Source organism: Rissa tridactyla, chromosome 18, assembly GCF_028500815.1.
Source record: "Rissa tridactyla isolate bRisTri1 chromosome 18, bRisTri1.patW.cur.20221130, whole genome shotgun sequence".
NCBI classification, from domain to species: domain Eukaryota; kingdom Metazoa; phylum Chordata; class Aves; order Charadriiformes; family Laridae; genus Rissa; species Rissa tridactyla.
Genome location: NC_071483.1, coordinates 3,093,454 through 3,119,926, shown reverse-complemented (window position 1 = coordinate 3,119,926; position 26,473 = coordinate 3,093,454). Strand labels below are relative to the sequence as shown.

General features: G+C 43.3%; 1 long non-coding RNA gene across 3 annotated transcripts in view; it reads left to right on the top strand.

Moving 5' to 3' along the window:
* The window catches only part of LOC128918957 (uncharacterized), a 100,371-nt gene that overhangs the window by 20,718 nt on the left and 53,180 nt on the right, over window positions 1-26,473 (top strand). The window contains exons 1-2 of one of the 3 annotated variants that reach the window (XR_008469785.1): window positions 25,364-25,435; window positions 25,603-25,749. This is a non-coding gene — a long non-coding RNA (uncharacterized LOC128918957). Of the gene's footprint in view, window positions 1-25,363; window positions 25,436-25,602; window positions 25,750-26,473 lie in introns of those variants that run through there. The other 2 variants (XR_008469786.1, XR_008469784.1) reach the window with 2 other exon arrangements.

Sequence of the window (26,473 nt, the reverse complement as noted above, 5' to 3'; positions counted from 1 at the left end):
AACGAAGGAAGGGCAGGTGCTCGGTTTCTGTCCAGTGACACCACGTCCCTGTGTTGCGGTGGGCGCTCCGTGGTGGCAGCAGCTTCCCATGAGCTGGAAAGGACCGGGAGCGCTGGGCATCCTCGAAGGGGTGACCTTTCCAAACACTCGCCATAGCTGCTTTGCTCAAGCTGATGTGTTAATGCTCACTCTTATTAATATTGATTTAATTACTTAAACATGCCATATCTTAATGATATCGCATCTACCTACTCTGGAAGCAAACCCAGACAACAAAATGATTTGCTTACAGAGCGAGAGTTTACATCTCTGTGACTGCTAATGGTAAAGCTGCAGGGCTAAACTGTATTTTTTTTAAAAAAAATAGCTAATTTGTAGTTCTTTAGCATGAAACGTGCTCCTGATTATGAAACTTAACTAAATGCCAGTGATTAGCATTTTATATTTTCACAGAAAGGGAAAATGTGAGGTCTCTTCCTGGCAATATGGGGATTTCATTAAGGACAAGCCTATGTGCGCAGGAATGCCAGCTTCAGTTACATACGGCTTCCTGGGTCTGCAAGGACCGCCGAGACACCAGTTAATAGGTTATTGTTTCAATTAGTCCATGATTACTGCTGCTAATCTCTAATTCCTCATTGTTGTGGCTCCTTTTGACTTCACTCCAGTTATTAAGAAGCATTTGGATTTTATTACAATTGACAGGAACTCCAGCCTTCTCCATAGATAAAACACTGCCTGTTGCAAAAGAAATTCAGAAGTAATGAAAAGAGCCTTTTGAGTTTGTTTTTAGGGATTCTTAAAATTACATCATAAACACAATGTAGAGTTCAATTAAACCGGAAAATTATAATGCTCAAGGAGGAGAGACTGGATTTCTTACAGAGATAAATCAAAATGTCTTTAATTAGTTTTCAGTTATAAACACAAGTCCAGCTTGGTAAAATGAAAAATGAAAAAATGAACTAACACCAAATAAGATAAAGGAATTACTGATTATAGCAGGACAGGTGCAGGTGAGGGGTCCTGATAGTCCGCTGCACACCACGTGGAGATCTGCACATTGCGCTGGTCTGACCTTGGGAATCCCCATGGCTCGGTGCTGGCGAGCACGTGGCCGTGCTGATGCTTGTCAGAACCTCAGTTGGTAAGAAGCTGTACGGGGAGCAGCTGGAAGGACATGGATGCTGACATCGTCTGTCCAGTGTCTACAACCGGCTCAATTTGCCAATGGGAGTAAATCTTGTAAAGCAATAGATAATAAACATTGTCCAAATGGGCATTTGCACATATTCCATGTCCAGCATTTACACGGATTCAATTTCAATTGTCGTTGTCTTTCTTTAACACGGCGTTGGTAGCTTTAATTGCTGTTTAATCAAAACTCTCCAGGTCTCTGTCAAAGCTTATTGAAGGGTCGGGGTGAATTTGCCTCACGGTGGGGAAGGAGCTGACCTACATGCGGAATCAAAAGCTTGAACTGTGAGCAATAGTAAGAGCTTCTTAGCTTTTGATACGGACATCTCTAAACATAGGAAACGCCACTCCGCTACCTGATGCTGGGTTGCCTGTTCACACCAAGCAGTCGGTGCAAATGAGCCGCACAAGTATTACTTTTTACCGGATGATGTTGCAGAGTCTTTGTTAAGCTGCAGATGCTGGGGGGCATCTCATCGTTCTGGGAGTGCCTGAAGGGAGGATGTGAAGTAAATATTTCTTAAGGAGATAGCGGTTGACCTCCTAGGAAGCTTGCAGATCCTCCTGCATGGAGAACCTGACATCACAGTGTGGATTTAACATCCAGAGAAGCGCTTCATCTGTTACTTGAAATACGGGCAATTGGCCATAAGCTGATGACGGAAACCTTCCTCTCCTCTGCTACCTGTAAAGGGGGTAAGAACACCAACGCAGGGCAGAATTAGAGGATGTCTCCTCTTAGGAGCACCCTGCTTTATGGGCGCGCAGGTCACTGGCTCGTGTCTGTCAGAGCGTCCCATTGCTGGCAATGGCCTGACCAAAACTCTTCCCGTTTGTGTCAACGTGGCAGGTCCGTGTGGGATCTCCAGTGCTGGACTGGCACCAGAGGAGTTTACACCTGCGTTTCATTTCATTTTACTGCAGAACTCGGGCTGGGCGGAGAGGAGAGAGGGACCCTGGTGTAGAGTAAGTGCCGAAGCTCACGGCGAGGTTCACAGTCCCGTTAGGAGGAACGTGACCTGCTTCGCATTTTAACGGTGGGGTAGGGAACAATGAGGAGAGTCCGTTTCCCCCTCCCTGTTCCCAGTATGCAGACGCCCCCAGTTACAAACACGGTAATTTAAAAACATGTAAAAATCATAAATGAGACAGCAGCTGTGTACAGCTTCGGCAAAATGCTAAATTGCTGCATCACTGTGGACTCTAAATGACAATAAACCTTCCACCTCTCATAAATTAAGCAGGCTTTCAAAAAAATGCTATCTACAACTGCAACTTTTTATGGATGTTTGGTAACTTTAATCATTTTGCAAAATGTGATTCCTGGTCATAAATTCTCTCCCAAGTACAGATTTAGGGAGAGCTAAAGCACTGCAGTGAGTTGATAGGTAAGTTTTAATCTGACAGTGCCAAAAAGTCTATTAGATTTATCCTGAGGCAGTGGCTGCCCGGTAATTACAACAGGGCAGACTTAACAGAGGTTTTGAATACCAGGAAGGTGACTTAAAGGGTGTGTCACGGGTTCAGGAGATGAACGTGGAAATACTCCTTACCTGATTTTAAAAAGTGATTTTTGAACCCACCTACTTGTTAAAAACCAGTTCAGTGAAAGGCAAAGCTGTCAGGGAATAGCTGTGACCTTCCAGCATAAGCTCTGGTAACAAATATCTTGTAACCATTCAAGAGGAGTAATATAATCCTCCTTTCTTGCTTTTGTTTTTAATACAGAAATGACATTCCTGTATCCATGTGGCTGTGATTTTTCATAGTACATATTTGTTTCCCTAGTGTTCAGGGGTCTCAAAACACTGTACAAATTCAGCTTTGTCGGCTGCTAGTGTAATTATTCCTGTTATACGGGTGGGCTGTTTGAGACAGACAACACTTCGCCCACCGGTGTAGCAAACTCAGGAATGAAATCTGGGTTTTCTCTCTCTTTTTCCGTTGTGCAAACCATGTTCACTGCAGATATGGAACGCATACAGTTATTACGCATAATGGGAAACAGAATAAGGATTAGGAAGTAAGTGCAAAAGCTGCTATTTGGTGTGTTATTCCTCTATTAAGTTGTTGATTAGCTGTGGATTGATGTAGAACAAATAATATTGATGGAAATGTATGACCACGAATGAGAGGGGGGAAAAGATTTGTCTCCATTCCTGAGTAGGAGCTGGTGTCCCTGGTCAGTGTTTGTACCAAGTGGAGCCAAGTTGTCGGGATGGACCCGAGAGCGCGGGAGCAGAGACGGGTGTTCCGCAGCGAGCTTCTCTGTTGGCTTACTCGCAGGATAATGGGATAAAAAGACCCAGTTCCTGAAGGATGCTTTGAATGCTGTTTGTCAGTGGTGCACGCTTGCGAATGAGCTGCAAGAACAAAGCTTTTTGTTCTGTGCAGAAGGTTGCAGCACTTGGGATCTTACCATGGAAAAAAACGTGAGGGAGAAGAAAACCCAAAGCTTCCTGCTATGAGCTGTTTTGAAAAGCAGAAGTCCTTTGGTTTGAAAACATCCAACAGATAAACTGCATCGAGTCACATTTTACCTCTTCTTGGAGGTATACCTGCATTAATGGCAGGTATTTAACTTCTTATTAAAGCAAGTAGGATATACTGTAAAAATCGAGTAAAATCCCTCCTGGAATGAAGTGAGAACTGCAGACTTTTTGATTTGGCCCTAAGTCAGGGGCCAAGTGCAGGACGAGGACGTGAATCCACGGCCATCGAATGCCAAGGGCTGGAGCAGTGTTGCTGAACTGCACTGGACCACTCATGCCAAATCAATGAGGGGTGGCATTTGTGATTAATTTCCTTGTTGGAAACCTGATTGCGCTAATTACTGCTCATCCTCTGCAACTGTATTATGAAGAAATTATTTTTTTCAGTACGCAAAATGATTACTTTCAGTAACTTGAGTTTGGTTTTCTGTTTATGTGGGGATTTTTTGCAAAAGTCAAGTATTCAGTGGTATCGGAGGGTGGCCTGGCTAACCGTGCCTCCGTTCTCTAACTACTGAGTCTATCTTTTGTACTTCAGTAAATAAATTTAACATGAACTGAGAGGCAGCAGACTGTTCGTTTCACGAGGAAAGCTTGGGTAGTCAACGCAGATGAGAAATGCAAATGAACTAACAATGCTATTCGGATGTTGACTTTTCACATTTATAAAATTTTACTTTCTGTATTTCCGATTTGAAAAAAAAAATTTAACTATTAGCTCATTGTGGTTTTTTTCAAAGCACTTAAGAACATTTTCGTATTGCATTTTCATAGTAGGGGGTTAATAACACCCCTGGGTCCAGCTCATTGTCGGTGGTGCAAACTCAGCCGGGAAAGGAGTCTCTGGGTGGCACCACACGCAGAGGGAGACTCAGAGCGCTTCTTCCAGCATCACTTCTATATTCAGACCAAGACTTTTTTGTTTAGTTTTATCACTGTGCGGGTATGGATCATGTTAATACCAAGTTACGTGTGCATATGGGTAGGAGAGCATACACTCAACCTGGCTTTCTGTTCAGCTCCAGAGGCAAAGCTACATATCTGAACACTTACAGAAAAGGAAACCGTAGCTCCTAAAGTCACCTGGGGGAGACGGTGTTTGCAGTTATATACGCTATCATTTGGCTCAGGAGCAATTCTACCTTCAAGTGACAATTTGAGGTGACATTTCCAATGCTGTGGAAGAAAAATCGCTTTCCTGGATAAAAAAGGGAAAGAATGCTTTTTTTTTTCCTTTTTTTTTTTTAAGATATAAATGCCTAATATCAGCATTAGTCAAATGAAATGAATGCTTCCAATATTTTTTAAAGCTTGCTCATATGAATCAACGATTTCTGAAATTGTAGTTTATCAAGTAAGAATATTGTAGTTATATATTAGCAAACTGTCTGATGGCCATTGTGATACCTTATTACTCAATGCACTAGGGTGGCATTTTTAGGATAAAGTTAACGGTGGTGAAATATATCATGGTTCACTAATGTGTCTTCAACTGTCTGATGAAAGGCCTTGCCCTCAACAACATATGAATATTTAAATTACTGTTAATTATTTATAGTATATTTTTATTAGCGCTGACTTACAGCGTGGTCAAGCAGCAGATAAAGCTCATTATGCTCCAAGGTTGAACGTGCATCTCGAACAACTGCTGCTGAATGGAAGGGAACTTCCATGGTTTTCTCCTGGGTTGACTCCTGCGAGCGTGAGTCTGGAAGAAGGTCACTGAAATGAGGGGCTTGTTGACTTCAGTATTTCAGAGGGAGATTCTAATATCTAGGTGCAAGTTAAACTAAAAGTTACTGTTTCTGATAGGAGCATTTCTTGAAGTGTAGCATCTCAGCACATGGTTGGGGACAATTTAAAAAAAATAAAATCTGTGTCTTGCTATTAAAGTCCCAAGTAATGACTCTTACAGGCTTCTTGCCTCAGAGACTCTTCCACAGCCTCAAGCTTTTCATTAAGTTTAGCCTAGGCTATCCTGTTTTCATTTTATCTCTTTGAGCATGGCGTGAAAATGCATTTGTCCCTCCTTGATAATCAGATATGTTCGATATTCGCCACTTTTTTTGGCAGAGCTCTTTAACCCCTTCCTGGCCAAGCTAAGGGTCCTATTCAGCATTTTCCATCATTTTTTGCAGTTGTCCTTTGCGCTCCTTGTTGGTTTTCTGTCGATCCTCTTTGAGTTCCCTTTAGGTTGTTGTCGGTTCTGTAGTGGACACTGGTGATACAGTCTACATGAATACCTGGACAGACGGGTGTACTGCTAAGGCAACACCGTAGATACGACCTGATGCAGTATTCCATATGAGCTAACAAGAAATCCCTGTACGGCCTGATTCAAATCTCTCTGGTCTGTAACACAAGGTGATGCCTCTGCATATGTTGACAAGATTTCATTAGCCTTTTCTGTAGCCGTATCTTCTTGCGAAACCATATCTAATCTTCAGTTTGCTGTCTCTGCTAGATCTCTCTCAGCGCTGCAGCTTCTTTGGATCTCCCCTCTCTCTCGCTGAGTGTCTGCATTGTGGATTATTTTCCCTGGAGGTATTAGTGTATATTTTTCCATATATGAAGATAATAAATGGAAGAAGCAGAGATGAAAAGAAAAACAATTACTTGAGAGCAGAAATAGAAAGAGATACAAAGAAAAGACTGACAGGGAGATAAGGGAAAGAAAAATCAAGGAAGAAGAATATGGAAAAATGAAAAAGGAGTTAAATAATCAGAATAAATTAATTAATCAAAGTGCAGATCATGTGGACTAGAATAGCAAAACAGCAATGCAGAGAGCTAAAAGGAGACAGGGATAAGGATAATGAAGGATAAGTTGAAATGTAGTATATATTTTCAAAATAATGCATTTGAAAGTGTTATTTGACTTGTTAGACCTGACTTTTAGCAAGGCAGTCACGCTCTGGGCACTATAAAGCTCGTGACGAGGGCTTGTAAGAAACATCAGGTTTTTCCCTTAACAAAAGCGGTGATTCTTACTGTGATCGTGGTTTTATTTGCAGTTCAGACCTCCCTGATTTTTACAGTGGTGACTCGTAATTTTTATCCCTGTATCACAGATATGAAAACGTGATTCAGAATTGGCAAAGATTATAGAAGTCATTGCGAAGAAACACACATTTCTTGTGTGGGTCAATCCACTGTCCCTAAATTTCTGCAACGCTGTGGGTAGAGAGAAGGAATTCTTGTCAGTTCTCACTCCTTCTCTCCGTATTATGGATGCCCTTTTATCATAGTTAATTATGATTTATTGACCCTTCTTTCAATGTCTTTCCTCAGGTATTTGATCATTCAATGCCCATATCATCCAATCAAAGTCATTGCCTAAATTAAGGATCGTTGCTAGAAAAGTGTTTGATTTGCTTTTGTCCTGGTGCGGCATCGCGAGTGCTGGGTGCGAGGGGGCGAGATGGGGGTCCACAGAGTGAAAAGGCGAGATGGGGGTTCACGGAGCAGTGTTTGGAAACCGCTGGCCCCAGAGTTACTGTCGGGGGAAAGGGGGTCTGGAGCAAACCCCAACTGGTTCCGAGAAAAGGCTGTAAGTCAGGGAGGGAATGACAGGACCGGCAAATGAAGGTGGCTGGGGGGGCGCGGGGAGGGCTCGGTTCAGTAGCCAAGTTCCTGCACTCAGAGAGCTGATGTACCAGATATTGCTGCTCAAGGCATTCTCACTATTGCCAGGGGCTTAATACGATTTGCATAGTGCGTATGGGTGTTCCTAGGGGAGAAGGACAGAGATCATTAAATGAAAACAAATAATAAATAAGCTCCTTACAGCCCCCACAGGTCCATAAATATGACTGTACGTGGGGCACACAGGCAAAGATAAATGGCTCAGTGTGCGGAGGGTGAGGAATCCGTAAAGCAGAGAAGCTTCATTTTCCCCGTTCTGTCCGCAGACAACGCGTTCGCTTTCTGCTAAGGAGGGTCAAGTGGCTGTCACAGACTTTGCACGGAGGAGATGTGACCTGTGTCCCAGCTGCCAGCCATCCTGGCTGGAAAAGGTTGGCTCCCCAGACGCGGGTGGTAATGTCAGGAGCTGAGAACAAGGGCCCTCCGGCACCGCAAACCCCGGGGGAGCAACACCGAACCCCAACGAACCACCCAGCTGCCACAGGAACAGCCGAAAAGGGGGCTGAGAACAGGCAGGCTTGTGTCTGTAGGGGAGCTGCACGTTCTTTCTTCATTAGAAGATATTTAGGATCCCGATCAGCAGGGTAGTGTTGCGTAGGAAGATCAAGGATGCTCGGAGATCTCCTGGCTGTAGGTGTTGTGACGCTCTTACTTATTCCACATTATGGGCTGCTGTGGTTCAAATCAGACTAAAGCTTAGGAAATTCTTTAACTGTGACCTTTCCCGTGACTCAGATCACAAAGATTTTCTGTCAGTTTGGTCTGGGCTAGATTTGAAATTATGTCTTAGAAGTGAAAGACACAGTGAATGAATCAAGCAGATTAAGCTAAATTATTGGCTGCAGGCTGGTGGCACTCTGTTTTCTACAGGAGATCACAAATAAATGTAAAAGGCTGATTTCTCATATCCCACGAAACAGTTAAGTATTTCTTTAATTATAAACATTATACACCAGCACCCAGTTTCAGGCTGTTACATTACACGGCAGGTCATCATGTACTTCACAGGAATTCAAGCCAACACCAAATCAACGTCTGTAGCGGAATAATGTCAGTTCTCTCTTAGCATTATTGTTTAGTTACATAAATATCTAAAAAATAACATTCAAAGAGGAGGATAACATTTTTGTTGCTTTCCAAAGAGAAAGGATAACGTTTATTCTTACTGTCTTAATAAAGCCTTATAAATTGGATGGGAAAGAGAGAGAAATCTGCAATGTCAGAGAAAGTTTAAAAGATACGAAGCTTAACGTCTACCAAATCTAATTGTGGCACCAAGTATGAATGGAGATTAGAACGCGTCTTTTCACTGCACAGCGTTATGACATGATACCTCTTGGGGATCTATTTCTATCATCTCAGGCTGTCTGTTCCAAGTAAATGTGAACGAGTCATTCATATAATAGTTTAAAAAGTAGCTTCACACTGTCTTCTACAGCCTTTAGCAGGTATTCATTTCTATTTTTTATAAATCTGAACCTGCAATGACGGTTGCAATACAATGAGGAAAACAAGTCCCGTAAGCCCTTCAGTGCCGGGAGTGGGAGACACGGTGATTCTGCGTGCGCTGGTGCTGAGCAGATGTGGGGCTGCAGCTGGATCCGGGGCTGTTCATGGCTCGCGTTGCCTCTTGGGACTTCTCAGATGTCATGGCAGGATCAGACTTGATGGTCGCTTCGGAAGGTACTCAAACAGTAATAACTAAAACCGTCAGTAATTCTCTAGCTACGGGTTAAATTTTTTCCCTTATGCTTCTAATTCCAGCTTGCAAAGAATGCGGCTCCTTGGGACTAGAAGTGATTTATTATTAGGGCTGTATTACAGTATCCTGAAAGTTGCTCCCCCTTTTTTCTGACTCTGCTTCCTCATTTGAAGGTTCATTTTGGGAATGCACATATGTGCCCATCACCTCTTCAGCTGGGTGGGAGCTGTGCAGGGAGTATCTGAATTGCCAAGCTCAAACACGTCTGAAAACTCATTTAAAAATAGGTGAGAATTTTTAGAATTTCTTAGATGTTTGGAGAGGGAAGAAGTAATCACTACAGAGCTAATTTAATCTACAGAACTCATCTTTGAGCCAAATTTCCCCAATTCCAGTGCCTGTGTTGAGGTAGTTGGACGTGTCCGTCGCTACCTCCAAATGCTCTGAAGCAACTGCAATTTTCCCTGCCCTTGCTGGAAGACACAGCTCCTCAGAACCACGGCAAAATGTTTTGGTGTCCAAGTAAGTAAGTGGTGTTTAGCTGGCTCAGCTCGGACCCTCATACTTCTGTAATGCCAAAGATGCCTTAGAGGTTGCTTGATTATTTTTCTGGTGGGAAATTTTTTTTTTTTTTTGGTTCTAAAGTGCTGCAAACCCGACATCTAAAAAATTAACATTTAAGAAGGAGCAAAAGAATCAGGACATTCAGACAAATGGAAATATTTTCAGCACATTAGTAATCTGGGACCATGTTTCGGAAAACGTGATGGTTAACCTGGTCCCCTTAGGTCCCCTAACAGTTCTAACTCAGCAGCCGGTTTAATGTACACATTAAAATACATCAGTAGAAAAATCCAGAGTTCTTATGAAGTATCAGATACTTTCTGAAAGGGCTTGAAATAAAACTGGAATCTGCTAAATGAAAGATGGAAGATACAGTATTGGCCAGGCTGGGGCTCTTTCCTCTGTGATGACACTGAATAACTCTGTGACGTGGTTTGATTTCTTTCATGTTTTTGATCCTTTTGAAGGCTTGAAGAGTTGAGGCCATTCAAAGAGTTGAGGAACACCGTGAATGAAAGTTCAGTTGAGCAGAGGATGCCTGCAACCGTGAACCGATCACTAAGTACAGTTGTCTGCAGTGCTTAATTGCCCCTGCAACTTTTTTTGTCTGTCTTCTCGTTTTTCCTTGGTTGGCATTTTTGTGGATGAATACCACTGGGAGTTAAGGACTTGCTGTGACTCTCACTCTTACTTACAGGAGTTTTGCCTGCAGCAGTCACATAGTTGAAATATATACATCCATGTGACTGCTAAGAGACCACTGAGAAGCCAAGTAAGTAGGACTCATGGCCATTTTGCAATTCCACCTCATTAGACATGTTTTGGGGCTTATGATTGTGCTGTGAGGATAAATAAGTATAAATATTATATTTGCCTCCAGGTTATCTTTAAAAATGTATTTCTGTGTCTCCCTCCCCCTCTTTCTTTCTCTCTTCCCCCCCACCCTCCAATTTTCAGTGTAGTCTGTCAGCTCCTGGTAGGAGAGTTATCAACTCTGTGGTCTCGCAGTGTGGTGGCCCAGCAGAAGGTATTGCATTGTAAAGGGTTGCCTTCTGCTGCCAATTACCCGAGGTTCTAGAAAGCAAAATGTGCAGCAGTGGGATTAAGTCCACGTGCAAGTACAATTTCACATAACCCCAAAGCTACTAATAGAAAAACTGTTGCAAAAAATATTTGACTTGTCCTCGATGCTACATTTTCAAAATATAAAAAAGTGGCAATAGCTGTCTTTTTTATCATTTGAACGACTCTTGTGAATTACCTTCGAGATACAGAGGAGCGAGAGACTATGGAAAACCTTGGGTAAATATATACCTAAACTGATATTGTTGCCCAGGTGTTGGTCTTTCTTAAACACACTCAGAGTGAATTCTCTTTGCTGAACACACTGGCGCCATCGGGTGCCTGCTGCAGACCTGTGACTCCAGCGGAGTCCATGGAATTATGCCAGTTCGCACCAAATGGCCACCTGTCCCTCTGTTCTCTTTCCCTCAAAGTCCGTGTGTTTTCAGAACTGAACGGACCAATTCCCGAAGGAAAGGAATTGCACCAGGTTGCTGGAGGTCAGGAAGTATCCAGGGAAGCGATGTGTCTGTGGTTATTGCCATCTTTCTTGTGTGTGTGCTAATAGTCTCTGTTAGACACGTAATCGTGAGTCGGATGCAGCTTTAGTTTGGCTTTGTATGTTCACTCTTCATATTTCCTGATTTTGCTGTTGTGGCTACTGGCACTGGTACTAGGACAGACCCCTTTTGAACAGCTCTCTGGTCCACTTGATTAGTTTTAGGCTCTGTATGTCATATTTTCACAGATTTTAAGAGCTCCTCTCCAAGATATAGCTAACGTGTCGTCATCAACAGCTGTGATTTGCATGTGTACGAAGGGACTGCACTCATCAGTCCACGGGATACAGTGGTTTAGACTATGGTCGGAGGAGCTAAGCAGGGTGACATCCACATCCTGATTTTTCTGGCTTGGTATGACACAAAGCACAGCATCATGCAGGTAAAACCTGCTGATTTCCTCTGTCCCCAATTTACAGGGGCAACATAAATGCTGGAGAAGGCGCTATCCTGCCTCTGTGTACAGTACTGCTCAAAAGCGGCAACTGCAGCGCGGGAGCGCGGGTTACCCACCGGAGTAACCCAGCCCTGGCTGCGGTGGCGGTGCTTCCACTGGCGAGCGTGCCAGCGAGCAAAAGGTGTCAGCACACCTTGGGAGGACTTCAGCGTGTTCAGGCAGATGTAGCAATGCCTGGGTTTCAGTTTCCTAAAGGTTTTCCTGCTCTTTTTTTCCTTACAGGCCTTACAAGCGTCTTGTCCTTATTCCAGGGTGAATATTTCAAATTCACTGTAGTTAATGCAGGTTTGGTCCAGTGTAAATGGTACCACAGTCTGCTCCAGTGGGTCCCATTTCCATTTCTACCCATTTGGGAGTTCGGAAGAGTTGTTTGAGTGCCTTGCTTCAATGTAGCGTTATCTAAAATGGCATTTTAAATGATGATCTACCTTTCAGTATACAGCCCTCTTAATGACTGTGTCGTGAATGGCGCTGTAGGAATTTATAGACCCTCCGTGTAACAGATGCTGTCTGTGTGTGGAAAAGCCTGAAACGAGTGAGTCGGGCTTTTGAGGCAGCTGCTACATGGTGCAACAAGAGCAGTTCCTTTAAAGCAGAAGGCAGCACTAGGGTTTGTATAACTTACACGCTCGTTTTGGCTCATTCATGTTTCTAGGAGGTGATGCCAGGAGGTAGCGTTGCCGTTTCGTATTCGAGTTTTAAGCGAATGTTTAGTGTTTGTGGCCCATGTGGTTCTAGACCATGGGTCGGGATTACCACGAGGTGGCAGCGTGCAAGGCCCAAAGGATACGTTGATCATACCACCTCCCGTCTACTTTTGTTATCAGACCAGGTAACAATTGGACTAGATGATCGTTGTCGGTCCTTTCCAGCTGGAACTATTCTATTGTAGATTTTCTAGTAAATGTGGATGTTAAAATGTCATGCATAGATCCTGAAGGATTTCTGTTTTTACAAAGGATATTTTATATTGCTGTGTGCTGATAGTCAATATACGCTCTAGAGTTTTGATTCAAAGCAAGTTTGAATGCTGCTGGTGACGAGGGCTGCAATCATTTGCTTAAGGATCAGAAAAGGGTTTCAGAAACACTGACCGTACTGTTCTCCGTTTCTTCCTATACCAACCCTCCGCGTTCCGAAGTACAAATACGAGTGCAAAGAGACTGCGCTGTCTTAAATGGAAATGTTTGAGAAACACAGGGCGTTCCCCTGTCGTGTGTGTACACACTGAGCAAACGGACACAAGACAGCCAGCAGGAAAAAACTGTGCTCATGTAGGTTTCCAAAACATGTTCACTGGGACCATTAAAAGAGCCTTCGGCAGTATTTGGGAAACGGTACGCATCTCCAGTGGGGGACAGTCAGTGGGTAACCAGGAACCGTGAACACCAAATGGCGACCAACTTTGCCAAGAAGAGATAATTTTTTGTTTCCTTTCTTAATAACCGCGTATTCTTTTGAATAGTTACACAATGACAGCAGGAAAAATTGCATCAAAAGCAGTGGCTTAATCTACATGTAACACAGTCATAGACAGTGTGAATTCATAAATACTCTCCAAGGTTAGTCAAAACACAGTATGCTGGGAAGAAATCATTATTGCAAAACTTGTGCAAAACAATTCTTTTATGGCAAGAATTCTGAGTCTGCTTAAGAAGGTAAAGCTCTAACAGTGAGCTGAGCTGAAAAGAATCCTGTAGTTCTTCATGAACAGATACTGTCCAGAAGGCTTCGCGTGTCGCGTTTTGCAGTAGCGTACAAAGTCTCTATCCATAATGTCCACAGAAGACGCACTGGATATAACTCCTGGCAAGGAATAAGTTACTTGCAGTAGCGATGCTCTTCATCTACGAGCCACGTACAGGTGAGGTTCGTGCTTGGTCCTGTGGGAGGAGTATAATCATATTCTGTCTCTGGTCAAAGTAGGCATTGGTCTTCTAATCACAGAAAGCTTCCTCACAATTTTGGCAACGCTTTTGATTCAGTGAGGGACCCTCAAGGTAAATAAAATTGAGATGCGGCTTGAAGCATTTCTGCTGCGTGCGTGCTTTCACGTGTGGTAGAGACTCTAACCGTAGGATCCTTTGGTTGTTTGGGTTGGGGTTTTTTCTGTTTCTTTCTGTTCCAAGGTCTAGTTTCAGGTTTTAAAACCTCCAAAAAAATTAGTGTCTTTTTAGGTCCTCAGAGTGAAATAGGTAGCGTCAGGCTGTTTGGATAATGAAAGTGACAGTGTTTTGGGGAGCTTTGTGGCATTGCACTGTAATGCATTTGCATTTATCATCTCATATTATTTCAAATTATTGTCTGTGGGAAGGCAGAGAACCTGCCCTGGTGCGTTGCCTGTAAATCTTGCAAAAGAGGCCGTTTGGCTATTTGTGTGTGGTCGCTCTTCCCTTCATGCTGTTGAGGAGAGACAACCTTATTTAAGCATCTGAGTGTTGCCTTATTTGTGAAAAGCTTTTTCATACCAAGTACCGTATTTAGCAAAACTGAGTAAAATTCTGCTCAGCTTCGTATGTTTTTCTTCAGAACTATGCATAATTTTTGAAATAATTTCTTCCCCTACATTCAAGAGCCCCCAGCACGTTTCCCTTGTACCTTTCTCCTCCTTGGCCCCAAAAATTCTTTTGGTTTATTTATCCTTCGTCCCACGCTCTGCCAAATGAATGATCCTGCTTTAAGGTTCCAGAGCAGAGGTGGGAGCAGTAAGGATGCTGGCCAGGCTAGTGCCCTGACTGCCAGCCTTGGAAGAAGCGGTCTACTGGGAGCACGTAGTGAAGGATACTGAAAGAGTCAGTGAGATGTATTAAACTACCACTAGATGATTCTGAGCCCTACCCGTTCCCTAAGAAACACATTACATTCCCCCAAACTTCACGTCTTCTCACTGCTGCAGATAAAAGCATGAACTGATTTCTTTTAATTTCCTAAACAAGCGCAGAAGGAGAATTCTGCAAACAATTAAAATTGCAAATTGCTTGTTTGCTCAAGATCAGATTTATTCTAGAGGGTGCCTGCTCTTTGGGGACTGGAAGAAGGTTGTTTTGAGATGCATTTTGAACAAGGTAAGCATTTTTTCAGATTATTCCCAGCATAATATGCCAAGGGGGATACAGTGCGTTTGTTATTTCCTTAAAAAAAAATAATCAATGAACTGAAACACTCCCTCTAGACCTATAATATTTATTTCAATGTTCTGTCAATAAATATAACAAGGTTAGTTTTCTATCAGATTAGTTGGAAGAATCATTTGAGGGAAGTTCTATGTGGTAAGCTCAATTGAAAAAAGCAATCAATAAGAAAAAATTCCCTTGTTGTTGTCAAAAGAAACATGGAGCTCTGAGGAGTTGTCCCAGAGCAGGTATTTATGTCTCTGCCCCCGAATTCTTTTGCTGGCACCAGAAGGCCAATTCGCCAGCCTTTCTTCTCCCTTGCTTCCGAATGCCAAAGGAGGGGAAATGAAAGCACTTGGGAAGTCTGGGACAGCGTTTGAAGCGCCAGCACAGCATTCCGAATACTGCCCTTCTGTTCCTTGTTCATAGGAAATCCCTGTTGACTTCTGTGCGTTAACCAGACCATAACGCCCCTGCGTTCCAGAACCTCTTGTGTAAAATCTTGACAATAGCGCTTCTCAACTTCAGCAGTCCTTTCGAAGACAGTTTTATAAAAGTAATGAAAACTCATAATGCATTTTCACCATTTATGTGTAACGTTGGAGAAGAGAGCCAGGCTCGCCTGTCCTGCTAGAGTCATCTTCCCTTGGCGTTACCGACTCCTGTTGGATGTGCCAGAGGCAACGTTCTCACCCAGTCCTGTGCTGCAGCTCCCCTCTGTGTGACCCAGGGCGAGACGGCGTGGGGTGTGACAGCACAGCACGCGTTTGAAGGTAGTCTCGTGGCTCCTGGGCAGCTGCGTTATCCATTTGGCCCAGAAAAGGTGAGATTTGTCATCACTTGGCACGCAGGACCGGAGAAAGTAAAGCCAGCATGTAAACAAACACAAAATATTTTGGAATGAAAATAAGAAACAAGACTTGTGAGGATTCTACATCCAATCATCATATTGTAACACGCTGTAATCCTACATCCCATGTTTCTTATAAAGTGCATTTTCAGCTCAAAATAGTTTAGGGGACAAAGAATTTCGCATATAAGGATAATCTCTCAGTTATTATCAGTGATTTCTGTGTATTCTGCAATATCTGTTGGAAGTTACTGTTACAGGTGTAACTACACGCTGCATGTTTCCAACCTGTCTGCGTTATATTTTACGGTCCAGCTTTTGATGGGAGCCTGCCGTCTGTACAGTTTGTTTTTACAGCACCCTGGGGAATACGAGGAAGGTACCTGGCTTCTTGCAGGTGGAAGTACTGGCATTAAAGTCCCATAAATGTGTGGGAAAAAAACAGCAAAAAACCCTTATAAACCCTTATAACCGTCAACCAGGTTGAGACTAACCTACTGCACACAATGGAGGTGGCTAAAAGGAAACCATTTCTGCCGTAGATGCTCTGCAGAAGAAAAAGAGGAAAAGAAACAACCCAAATGGCTACCACTGAGCTTAACATTTAATTAACTGGTGTCATAGTTCTTAATTTTTTTGACTTGACATTGGTGCGTTTCTGCGTATTTCAGCCTTTTTTCCAGTCATACTAGATGCTTGTTTTAAGCTGATTTCTTGATTTCTACTGGAGAATCACCGCACACGCACAAGTAGCTGTACTAGTACTGAAGTGGTCACCAGCCTGTTAATCTGGGCGCGGTAGAGAGCAAACTAGATTCAGTTGGTATCTTCTTTATGCATTTAAGTAGCATGGATTAGCCTAATTGACTTGAAATTTTGCCCAAGCGTTGGGTTATTTGTAGGTGCGCTCATTGTAATTCCTGGTGCGACTGCGCAATCTGTGTGCGTGTGTAGTGTGTACCTGCCCTCTGCATGTTAACGGGTGATGCCACAGCAAATAAGGTTTGAGTTAGAAGAGCCCTTAAAAGATCGTTTGAGAGACAGTTCTAATCAATTTAATTCTTTATAACTTTGTAAGGCAAAAGACCCCCAGTGAAAATAGAGGTTGTGTTACCATAGTCAAAATAAAGCACTTGCAGGCAGTTTCTCTGAGGTGGCATTGCGCGTCAGGCGTGAGGGAAACGCCAAGAGAGTCCCCTTCCTTCACTCAGCTGGATCAGCGCAATGCATCGACGAGGGCCCACTCTTGTGGGAGCCGTTGGCCAAAATTGCTTTTATAATATATTCTGGAACAGTGAGTAGGGAGGTGCTAGAAGCAGCCCAAAGGGGCCAGGGAACAATATAAAGGCTGAATGAAAAATAAATTTTTGTGATTATATGTGGTCACTGAAGTGGAGCTGAAAAAAAAAGAGAGTAAAGCTAGTAAAGAAAAAGCTAATAAAGATAAAAACGGTGTTTGATAATACCGGTTTTCCCTTCAGAATATAGTCAAAGGTTTTGGGGCGAATCCTCTTAATACAGCTGCGTTAACATTAATGGAGAGTCTCAGGTGTTTTTGGCTGGAGAGTTGTGGGACGTAAAACCTTATTTTATTGCTTAAAATGCCAGACAACTTGAGAACTGCACAAATTACGAGTAGCTTTTGTGATTGCTTTTTTTTCAGATTGCTACTGGTATTTAGAAAGAAGAGAGAAAAAGAGGAGAAAAGACACTAGGATCCAAAGATACGTGGTTTGGGTCGTTGCAGAACTTTGGTCTAAATGTTTCTCCTGATCTCTTCATAGTTGTGAGGCATCACAGTTGCCTGTGAAATTTTTGAAATACAGTTTTTTGCCTTTTGGTTACCCTTCCAGGACAGTACTGTGCTAGGACAGGGAACAGAGGGCACCAGCTACCTTTTGTTTATGGAGGTTGTGAATCTGCCTACATTTCTTGTATTTTGTGACCTTTAAAACCTAGTTTGGAAGTTTATTGAGCTGAGACAAGCAGATGAGGCTCTCCCAACATCAGGCAGGACATCATCTGATGAAGCCTCACATGATAAAGGCTACGTGTGGCAGATCTACGAGCAGAGGGATGCGTGCGGCCAAAGGCACGGTGAACAGAGCGCACAGAAACAGGAACGCGGGTGTTGATGCGGATGGAGTGAAGAGGGACTGATTCAGTATAAACATGGAAGGAAAATAGCTTCACGAGCTTATCTTAAGCAATTTGAAATATGCGTTTACTTGTCTAGCAGAGTGCATGGAAAATTTTAGATCTCAGGTATAAAAGCCAAGGCTTGAGAAGCAGTAAACGATTTCGTGCTTATCCCAGCTGGAGTCCGTGCCCTCGTACACCACAGCTACATGGTGCTCTTCAAAGCTGCGATGGTGGGAGTTGGCAGGTGGTTCCTCAGGTTCCTCAATGATTTTCCAAATTGTCAGTTAACAACAAAGGCAGCAGACAAATTGAAGCATGTGAGAGAGTTGTACAGAAGAGGACCTGCCTCGTGGGAAGGACCTGCAGTGTGAAGACAAGCGCAAAGTCTTGCACCTGGGAGTGCAACTGGAGCTGTTCTAGGATTTTCTCAGCAATTTATTCTTCTGTGTTAGTAGATGTCTTCTAGATGCTGACATCCAAAGCTACTGCTGTCTTTCGTCAGTGGCCACTTGCCACGTGAGATGACGTACAGAGTTGTCTGGTAAAAGCAAGCAAACATTTAACCTTTCCTTTCAGTTCGCCATTTAGAGCAGAAAAAGATCTTTACAATACACACATACGTGGTAATAATAGACAAATTGCCTTTTCTGTTCTGATCTGATATTAGAGATGGTTTTCCAAAAATGGTGATAATTCTCTTTAAAATTTCCTCTCCACTGACCTAAGAATAGTATTCACAGTGGCAGAAAAAAGAGAAACAATTTTCATAAGGTCATGATCTTGTGGCCTGCAGAGAACTAAGAGGTCACAGCCCACACAAACGGGTTTGACCAGACAATTCAGGGAGACAATATAGAGAAATCACGGGGGAAAACTCTGCATTTTAGGTTAACCTTAGTGTTTTGACAAAGACCACCAGTGAAATAGTGTGATAGTGAATATTTGACATTGTTCTCCATTATTCCTCTATAGGCAGTTAAAATTTTGAAATTAAACAATTAAGGCTTTTTTATCCATGCTGAGTTGTATTTTCTGTCTGTGCACAATCAGTTAACGCATTCAGGAAGGGAGTGGAAAATAGAGCTTAAAAACAGTGGAAACAAAACTCTCTTAAAAGCACAGATTGGCCTTTCATACGTTAGCATTTTCCAGCATGTCAGAGATTGCAGTCGTGATATTTCTAGGTTGCTTGTGAGTCAAGACAGAGGATCTTCCTTTATGCCTCCAAGTGCAGTGTGAGTGATGAGGTGACATCATCTTGGAATATTCTACTAGTATGTTAATTAATTTGTAACTTTGGTTTAACTGAATACTTAAACTTGTAATTTTCTTAGAAGCTGGTATTCCAACAACTGCAGATACATTTAGCAGAAATGTGTTAACTCTGTGTTTGCCAATACCATTAAAGATAATAAGAAACAAATCTATGCAGATGTCCTCTGCTGCAGTGGATAAGTGATTTTCCACTGTAACAAAAGGTAAAAGCCTATTCATTGAAGTGCAGACAGAAATTATTTCTAATTGGTGTGAAAGAATCCTTAAATCTGTATGCTGCTTTTAACATTTTGGGCTTAAATTACAGTTAATAGTTCCCATAAAAGAGGCAATAGGAGAAATACTAAAATTCAGAATCCTTGAACACTAAATGCTGTCTAGATTCTCAGTCATAGCATCATCTCTAACGGCTTTACTGTCAAAAATAAAACAAGCAGAAGGTTGTTTATACCAACACAAGATGACGAAGGTTTTGGTAAATATCCCTAGCATTCCCCAGTGGAGAGCTCTCCGGGTTTTTGTGTGAAGCCGTGGGCTTAATTTCAGCATGTGCAGGCGTGAGCCTGCCGCAGCGTAGGGCATCACGCCGTCATCGCCGCAGGATGCTCTCCGTTGCTGCTGGAAAGGTGGTTTTGGTGCTGCTCTGCTGCCCAGTCCCGGGGTGTTGCCGAGGGCATGGCCAAGGCTGCTGCCGGCTGCAAGAACGGCTCCGGGCTCTGCCCCGTTTTGTTCTCTCTGTCTGGTTGGTCTGATTGGGCTTCCTCTTTCACAAATGTTTTACACGCTGCTTGTATGTTTGCCCAAACTCAGGGAAGTTTTAACGTTAGATAAGCCTTCACTCATCAGTCAGAGATGGATGAATATGCAGAGTCATATTCTTCAAATTCCTTTCTCCCGATCTTTTTTGCATGAAACATGGTAATAGCAGCATCTTTGCTCATTGCCCCAGGCAGCTAGTCATGCTAGTTTCTTGAATTAATACTTGATTGTGGCATAGAAAAAGTATATAGGCTTAGGATTCAAGTAACAGCATGATTATCTCTTTGAGATAGTTGGACCTACCACTACCAGTCACTAATCATCTCCTCTGCCGATGTTGTAAAGAGAAGGGTCAGGTGGTAGCTGGCTTCAGAAATGCCAACAGATGGGTTGTGTTTGAAGATGTGGACAGAGGCAGAGATCTAAGGAGGGTGTAAGTCTTGGCTCAGCTGTCTGAGTTGGAGTCAAGTTGTGTTTCTCTTTCAAGACCAAGCATGTTCTTCAGAAAAAGGGTGTAACATTTGGGTGAGCTTTCTTGACGTCTTGAGCCGTGTGCTTGGCTTATGTTCTTTGTGAAGGTTGCAAGGTGTCCTCCCCTGTTTATGAGAAGACCTGATGTCCCTTTCATGGCGAGCACAGCACAGCTCAGACCGTGCGCTCTGCTGTTTGGCCAGGGCCGTGCATCAGGCGAGGGGAGGAGGTTCGTTCGGTGGAGCAAATGCGCCCGAGCCTGGGTGAAACTGGGTCCCTCGTGTCAGGCTGCTGGGGAGAAGGACAGAAGCTGCTGCCCGGGAGTCTCCGGCAGAGCACCAGTAGGCCTGTTTTCTTCCTAGGGATTTACATAAAGCTGGTATTTGGAGTGTTTTGTCAGTCCAAGGAAATTGCCTGCGGCCTTTACACCTTTCTTTTTTTTTCCCCTCCAGAATTCCACACAAAAAGGTAAGCAGTATTACACACCAGTACCTTGCTGCAAAGCAAACAATCCATCGTATTGCACAGCAAGCCTGTAAGGAACCGATGGTAATCCATTTGCTTTGAGGTTTTCCTCTTTAGCCTGAAGACTCTTTATATTAAGAAGTAATTCTAAGTGGAATCCTTTGTGTTTAATAGTTCTATGATTCTTGAGTTCTTTTTCTCATAAGCGTGAGCTGACGTGTGCACGCAATATGAGCCTGCTCTGTTGTTTGTACTCACAGAGCTAGTTTTAAGCAAATGCATCTTTTATTCGCATAAGTCAATAGTAAAGGGTGGCCGCCGCATGAAAGCTGATCTCAGAACTCCAGGAAGAAGAAAACTTCCCATAATTCCCAAGCTGTATTTTTGTGGTTTTGAAAGAATGCTGTTGAATCTGCACTTGGAACAGCGTAGCTGACTCTTATTTATAGCTCTGTTCCGTCTGGTTCATTTCCTCTCGCTTCCCTACAGAATGATATGAATGAAAATGACACTATTGACTATGTGGGTAACAATAAAAGAGCTTAGAGAAATGAGATTTTTATAGTTTCAAGACTAAGGGAATCAAAAGCGTAAGAATTATGATCTTAGAGAACCGAAGATGGAGCAGGCTGTGCTAGTTGAAGAGGTCCCACTTGTGGATTTTCTGGGGTTTGGGGTTTTTTTTTGGTTTTAAGCACAACTTCACAAACAACAAATTCACATAAATGATGGGAACGTTGAGAAAGACTAATGTGGGTGTGGAAACTCCATGTCATAACTCTAATTCTTGGTTTCATTTGCAGCCAAATTGCAAGACAGAATTAATGCCTACAATGTACACTTGTAAAAATTAGTATTATTTTTAAGCATTCTTAATATTTTTGGTTATTCAGTGTTTTCCAAATGAGCAAATAAACCACAAAGCACTCAAACCGAAATCTGCACAAAGCCAGCAAAAGTCACTAGCCTCAATACATCTGAAGAGGGGATGCACCGCGGACATCCAGAAATACAAAAGCGGAAAAATGAAAACTTGTGTTTCCCAAAAGCACTGCTGCAGAGTATTGTATTATGGAAAGCCCTGTAACTTGCAAATTAAAACAGGCGAGTTTGTATTTCTTTTCATTCCCTCAGAAGCCAGATTATGCTAAATTTTGTCTAAGCCAAAGAAGACACGGTGCCTTCCTCAACAAGCTCACTCTGTGCATTTAAAAATGAACGATCACGACAGCAGGGAAGACGGCGTGAAGGTGTGCTGGAGCTGAGCCGGCGCGTCGTCCGGAGGAGCTCTCTGTGGCCAGAGGTGGTGGAAAGGCTGCAGAGCTCCTTGCGCCCAGGACGGTGGGCACTTTGTCACAAAAGCAAGCGAAACGGGCCACGTACAGCACTCACCGTAAGCATTATTCTTCTTGTTCCATGGTCACATCTGATGCATCCACATTGAGAGACTGGCGTTGATTTCAGAGAGAGTCCCACACTTGGGCGAGTCTTCTTGTTAGCATCCTGAATATAGCGCTTCAACTTTAAAAGCATTTACTGTTTTAAGGGGAATTCTCTTTGGATGGATGGATGTTTTCTGGCCTAGGCACCACTGATAAATGGTGACAGATAGAAAGACTTATATTAGAAGTAAGCAAACACTACGACATCTTCAGGGTAATTTGAAGTGAAAATATTCAGACCATTTGTAATAACTTACAGGTAAAAGTGTATTATGAGCAAGATTACGTTCAGTATTAATCACACAGAGTAAGTACGTACAGCTATCTTATTGCTCCTGCCCTGGCATTTAATGACATTTTGATGTACGTAACGTATGAACAACAAATGTGTAAAAGAAAATCATCAATATATGGAAGAGGAATCATCACAGTGATGCGTATGTGGCAAATACAGAAGGGAACTCGAATTCTCAGAGAATGCAACTATGCAGGTAAAATACTGTCAAATAACATGAAAATTTCAGCTTCATTGCTTATAATAAAGAAGAGTTTTACAGATGTTGGGGAGTTCTATCAGACAGACTTAATTTCTGGCAGTGCCTGTGAGACAGGGATAAAGAAAAATGAAAGCTGTGAGGTATGAGAATACTCTTCTCAGTGCTTGTCTGTGCAACACCTTGGCCTTACAGCTTTAAGTCATCCACTCCATATTTAGTGGAATGCAATGTAAGTGGTTTAAATTTAGCTGAATGCTTTGCTACTTTGTACTGCTGTGAGGTTAATGAAACAAAAAATGAACCTAGAAACGTGAATCAGAAGCCCAGGCTGGCGTGGGATGCCACGCGTTGGTCCGAGACTCGTGTCGCTGAGCGAGGACGGCCCTGGGATCTCGGCATTCGCACCGGCTGAAGCCCTGAGCTCAGGGACCTGATTGCACCCAGCGGGGCATCCTTCTTAGTGATGAGAAGGAAAAAAATCCGAAGGCTGTCTCTTCCATACGCTGTTACTGCTGTGAAGGTGGGGGGAAAGCCGGATTTGTACATATTTTTCTTCTCTGTGCAAGAAAACTTTGCCTGCTGCCGTCTTTCTATTTGCGCGTTTCCATGCAGCAGTTTATGATGAAGATTTGCATTCTTTAAGATGCCTTACAGATTGTTTCTTTACTGTCAACTAATAGTTGGTTTTACTTTAAAGTTGATAGCTGGCGTGTGGTTATCCCCGCTGAGAAATGGCCGCTTTGCTAAACACAAACCAATTAAATGAGCAACGAGTTATCAGACAATAGGAAATGTTCCGGTCTTTACATGCGTATGTATAAAAAACGTAGTGTGGCAATATGTCACATTGCTATGTCACATTGCTAAAATAAATTGTTGTCTATAGCCTGTACAGTCAGACAAACTTGGTGATGCATTTATTTCAGTTTGAGGACATTTACTTTTTTGTTTTCACTTTGCTTTTTTAAGAAACAAAAATTAAATGACACATTACTGTGTAAATTTCTTCAATTTTAGAGTACCTGTTTGTCAGAGGAAGATTTTGACTGTTGTACTTTGCTCAAACACAAGCTGGAAGTTTCACTGTGTAAGTTAAGAGACAAAAAGGATCTATTAAGCAGCTGAGCCCGTTCCCCAGGACCAGTTCAGGATCATTCTTCATAATCCTGTTCTGTGCAGAGCTTTGTCCAGTTTCGTTTTTCCTTGTCTCTTGGGTTACAGCTCCTGCCTTGTATCATCGCATCACGTGAACCCAGTGAAGCTCGTGTAATTCTTGCTCTTGCACGGCAGATCTGAACGCTAGTGGATGTGTCCGTGTGGGTGGATTTAGCAGCAGTAAGTGTGGCTGGGATCACAGCGCTCAGACTGGCTCCGGTTGCAAGTTTATGATCTTGATTACGAGCAGCAGGGAATCCTTCCGTGATGAAAGAAGAACGCGCTCAGCCGCCTGTCTCGCCACCGGGTCTGTTGAGCAGAGTCTCCTGGTTCTGGGAGTCAGGGGCCTTGCACAGATGCCAGAGCCTCGGAGAAGCAAAAAGGGAAAAGCACTGACAGCACCGGGACTACGGCCTCGCTGTCTCCCGCGGCTTCTCCCTCCCCTCGCTCTGTGTCCTGCGTGATCTGGGCCCTGGCGTTACTCTACTGAGAGGGTCGTGGACACTCTGCGGGGTATGGCCTGTCCCTCTGCTGAGGCTGTGTCACTGTCACAGTTTTATTCTTCTCAGGGTGTCTAAGTTTCAGAGATCAGGAGAGATATATCACGTGCTGTATGCATCGTGGCTTTAAAGAAGGCAGTTTGTAGGTTGGTAGACTACAGAAACTGTGCGAACGTTTCTGCAATCCCCACCCAAGTCAGTCCGTGTCACAGTTAGAAGTGAGGGCTGTAACGCAGCCTCTTAGAAGTTAATTTAGGAGAGGGGAAGGTTTCTGGGGAAATGTTGGGACCTCTTTGGTTTTATTGTGAATGACCGCAGCACCATTGTTGGGGAATATATTATATTATTATACTTAAATATTTATAGGGCCTGTGTACCTGTGATAGAAATGGAATGGATTAGTCGTACTAAAGTAGTATATGGCCGAATGCGTTGTGAAGTTATTTTATCGTGTGTAGTAACTACAGCATGAACATGAGTTGTGTACATGTTATTCCAGTTTTAAATGAAATTATGGTTGCTGTAAAAAACAAACAAACAAAGAAAACCCACCCAAAACTTAGCTGTATCTTCACCCACAGAACAGCTGGGTTGCTGCTTCCTGTTTCTTATCTTCTTTCTTTAGCTCCATGAGTAGTACAAATGTCCCAGTCCACAACGCTCTTAATTGCAAAGGTCAGAAATGAGCAGTATGATATAGACCGCTTTAAGTAGATAATCTGTATTGCGTAGGACAATAAGCCATCAGGAGCAGGCTGAATAGTTTGGCTTAATGGTCTCTTATTGGGTTCCTGTCTCATTAGTGTATTTCCTACTTAATCTGTAGTCTCTGAAATAGGGAACCCTGTTCAGCCTGTAGTGGTGGAGGTGTCAGCACTCGATGGTAGTTTTCTTTGTAGTGTGGGAAAAAAGTTGTTCTAGGGATAACAGGAAGAAATATAGGAGACATGAGCAAATGCACACTGCGTCACAGACTGTTTCACTTTTCCATGTGGTTTTTAATTGTTTATTTGCAGATATTTTGAGGATAAAGGACTTTGGAGAACACAATTTCTGGGGCTGACACTGGGTGGTCCTACGCATTCAGGTATACACGGCACTCTCCTGACCAGCCCCTTACGTCTGTCTGCCACCGTTCCTCTGGGCATCAGTTTTGCTCTCGTCCCTCCAATTGTCTGTACCCAAGCCCCGTGTCCCCCCCTGCTTTGCAGCTTATTTGCTCTGTGCTGACCCTTCCCACCTGTCTGTTCCCAGGCAGCCCCCTGCACTCCTCTCCTCTGCGGTACGAGCAGAACCAGGACGCTTTCTGTGCCTCGCGGAGCCTAGGACCTGGGAGAAGCTCTGTAGCCTGCTCAGCTGTTGTTCACACATCTCCCAAGTGCTAAGTAAGAAGAACAAGAGGTAACACCTTAAATGAACTGTCTCGTATATATTTTAGTTTGATCTAAAAAGAGAGTGTTGCCTGGTGCTGTCGCTTAATAAAGTGAGTTGATGGATGCTTGGGATAATCTGTGTTGCACCCAGAGCTGGGTACCAAGGATATTTTCAGCTCCTTTGGAAAGTTACTAAAAGGAACTTGGCCACTGATCACAGTTCTGGGTCAAAGCGATGCTGGCACAAAGTAGCAAAAGCTCATCCCACTCTTTGCTTCTCCTGCCTTTGGATCTTCTCGGCCTGTCTAAGCGCCTGTCAGACCAGCATCCAGCCCTGTGCCTGAGCGGAGCCCTGCCTCTAAGGACGAGACTGGAGCACGTTTACACTAGTAAGTCTAAAGAAAATGGGCACTGCGAGGGAGACACTGCTTTCTTGTTATTTTCCCTCCCCCTCCTGATCTGTTTTTGATGAGGAGAGCAGAGGAAAGTAGTTTCTTAGTGTTCACCTGCAACACCCCAGAGAAAAATCTTCCATGCTCCGGGCTCCTGTGTGACATGCCGGGAGTGCTGGAAACGCGCTCGAGAGAAGGCCAGCTGACCCTGCGCAGGCAAGCAAAATACACGCTTTTCTAGCCCTGCTCCACATATCAAAATATTCCCCAAATTCATCTAACATTTCCTGCTGGGGAGTTGGCAGACATGCTTCTCAGACAGGGAGACTGTGGTACTCGAGTATGGTCCGGATGCCCTGG